Here is a 3,380-nt window from a genome sequence, read left to right as displayed (position 1 = left end):
TTGTTTATTCCCTTGCCCCTTTGTTTGTGATTGTTATTTGGGTGAGGAAGAGTGTTAAAGCACGAAGGGTGATGCCGTGCATTGTTTGTTATTGTGAGGAAAGAGTGTAAAGCACAAAGGGTGATGTCGTGTATTGTTTGTTATTGTGAGGAAAGAGTGTAAAGCACGAAGGGTGATGTCGTGCCGCACGACGTACCATTCCGTGCCGATACTATTGATTATATGGTGAGGAAAGAGAGTAAAAGCACGAAGGGTGATGTCGTGCACATTTCGATTATATGATTGTTTTGGTGAGAACGAGAGTAAAAGCACGAAGGGTGATGCCATGCAAATTGTTGATTTCTGCTTCCTTGTTGATATTCTAGTTGTGTTGTTTCATTCCTTACTTGATGCCTTTCTATTCGGAACTATTATCTCCCCCGCAGCATGTTTCCCCCTTCCACATTGACTGGTTATTTCTATATTTCTTTTCCGTTGTATATATATATATATATATGAACTGCACAGGTTTATTTAGTAGTCTGGTCCTAGCCCCGTCACTACTTCGCCGAGGTTAGGCTAGACACTTAACATCAGATGGGGTTGGTTGTGCTGATACTATAATATGCACTGTGTGTAGATGCAGGAGCAGCTTTCAGACAGTAGTTGGAGTGCTCCCTTCAGTCCACCCAGAGACCCAAGGTAGACCTGCAGGCGTCCGCAGGCCCTGGCGTCTCCCTCTATCTCTATTTCCTGTTTCATTTCCTTTTGTTTAGAAACAGTGTATTGTATTTCTTCAGACCTGTTATGTAGTAACTCTTAGACAGTCTGTGACACTGTGACACCAGGTTTTGTGGTATTTGAGGTTTTAAGAGTTGTAATAGACGTAGCCTTAAGATATATAATTATTGACTTCTGCTTATTTATTTAAAATTTTACTTTTATCATATTATCGACTTGTGTTGTTTAAAAGAAGCAAAGATGAAAGTGTAGCAAGTAGTTAAGGTTTGGCTTGCCTCGCTTCCATTAGTAGGAACCATCACGACTCCCGAGGATGGGAAATCCGGGTCGTGACAAGTTGGTATCAGAGCTCTAGGTTGCATAGGTCTCACAGTTCACAGACAAGCTTAGTAGAGTCTGAGGGATTGGTACGGAGATGTCTGTATTTATACCTCAGAGGCTACAGAGTTAGGAAAAACTTCACATTCATTATTTCCTGTCGTTTAGTTATGTTTCTCAATGCTAATTGAACTTCCACTCTGTTCTTTCACAGATAGCGAGAACACGCTCTTCCTCATCCTCCGCTCAGCAGCCCGAGCCCCCGACAACAGTTCCCACAAGGGGCAGAGGACAAGGCTGAGGTCGTGCTAGAGGCCGAGGTAGGGGCAGATCTCAGACCCGAGCAGCAGCCCCAGTGATGGAGCCTCAGGTTGATTTTGATGAGGAGGTTCCGGCTCCAGCAGTTCCGGTAGGCCCAGCTCAGGTCCCAGAGGGGTTTATTGCTACCCTAGTTCTTCAGGATGCTCTGGTCCGATTAGTGGGCCTCATGGAGAGTATCACCTGGGCAGGCTTACTTCCTATAGCACCAGCCGTCTCTCAGGCTGGAGGAGGGGCCCAGACTCCTGCTACTCGCACTCCGGAGCAGGTATCCACTCAGATTCAGACTCCAGCGGTTCAGCTAGTTGGAGCAGTACAGCTGGTTGTGGTAGCTCAGACCGGTGATGGAGCGGCTATGTCCGCCGATGCTTTGTGGAGACTGGATAGGTTCACCAAGCTCTTTACTTCTACTTTCAGCGATGCATCTATTGAGGATCCCCGGGATTATCTAGACAGCTGCCACAAGGTTCTCAGGAACATGGGCATTGTCGAGACCAATGGGGTCAATTTTGCTACATTTTGCTTGTCTGGATCCACCAAGACTTGGTGGAGGGATTATTGCTTAGTGAGACCAGCCGTATCGCCAGCCTTGACTTAGGAGCATTTCACACAACTATTCCTGGAGAAGTTTCTCCATATCACTCAGCGAGAGGCTTATCGGAGGTAGTTTGAGCACCTCTAGCAGGGTTCCATGACTGTTATCCAGTATGAGACCAGGTTCATAGACTTAGCTCGTCATGCTCTCATCATACTCCCCACCGATAGAGAGAGGGTGAGGAGGTTTATTGACGATCTTATTCAGTCGATTCGTCTTTAGATGGGTAGAGAGGCTGGGAGTGAGATTACTTTTCAAGAGGCACCAATGTGGCCCATATAGTTGAGATGGTTCTGTCATAGGGAGGCGGACATGGGTCAGACAAGAGGCCCCATCATTTAGGCCGATTCAGTGGTGCCTCATCCGGAGGTCGAGATTTGTATGGTAGAGGCCATCCTCATAGGCCCTTTCAGTCAGCGCTCCAGGTTTCTCACGGTACATCAGGTGGTCGTGGTCCCCAGATGCAGTATCCCGATCAGTAGTCCTACAGTGCACCACCTGCTCCTATCGATGTACCGCCGCTTCAGAGTTTTCGGGGTGGTCATTCAAGCCGTCAGGGCCAGCAGTCTCAGCAGCCGAGGGCTTGTTACACTTGTGGTGATACGGGTCATATTGCCAGGTTTTGCCCTCGATCACCGAGTAGCTCTCAGCATCAGGGTTCTCGTGCTATGGTACAGGCACCAGGTGTTCCACAGCCCGCCCAACCAACTAGAGGTGGGGGTAGAGGTGCTAGAGGTGGAGGTAGAGGTACTAGAGGTGGAGCTCAGGCCGCTAGAGGTGGAGCTCAGGCCACCAGAGGTGGAGGCCAGCCAGCTGTAGGCCGTCCCAGAGATGTAGTTCAGGGTGGTGGGGCCCAGCCCCAATGTTATGCCCTTCTAGCCAAGCCTGAGGCTGAGGCTTCAGATGCAGTCATTACAGGTACTATTCTTGTTTGTGATAGAGATGTTTCAGTGTTATTTGATCCAGGGTCTACCTACTCGTATGTGTCATCTTATTTTGCACCGTATTTGGTCATGCCTAGTAATTCCTTGAGTATTCCTGTTTATGTGTCTACACCGGTGGGTGATTCTATTATGGTAAATCAAGTCCATCATTTTTGTATTGTGGTGATTGGGGGTCTTGAGACTCGTGTGGATTTGTTGCTTCTAAACATGGTCGATTTCGATGTTATATTAGGGATGGACTGGTTATCACCTTACCACGCTATCTTGGACTGTCATGCCAAGACTGTGACCTTAGCCTTACCGTATTTGCCCCCGTTTAGAGTGGAGAGGAACTTCTGGTCATTCTACCCATAGTGTTATCTTGTATGTGAAGGCTCGGCGTATGGTCGGGAAAGGGTGTTTGGCCTATTTGGCATATGTTCGTAATTCTAGTGCTGAGGTCCCTTCTATTGATTCTATGCCCGTTGTTCGAGAGTTTCTGATGT

The sequence above is a fragment of the Nicotiana sylvestris genome, chromosome 8 (genome assembly GCF_000393655.2).
Source record: "Nicotiana sylvestris chromosome 8, ASM39365v2, whole genome shotgun sequence".
In the NCBI taxonomy this organism is placed as follows: Eukaryota; Viridiplantae; Streptophyta; class Magnoliopsida; order Solanales; family Solanaceae; genus Nicotiana; species Nicotiana sylvestris.
Note: the sequence above shows the minus strand (reverse complement) of the source record.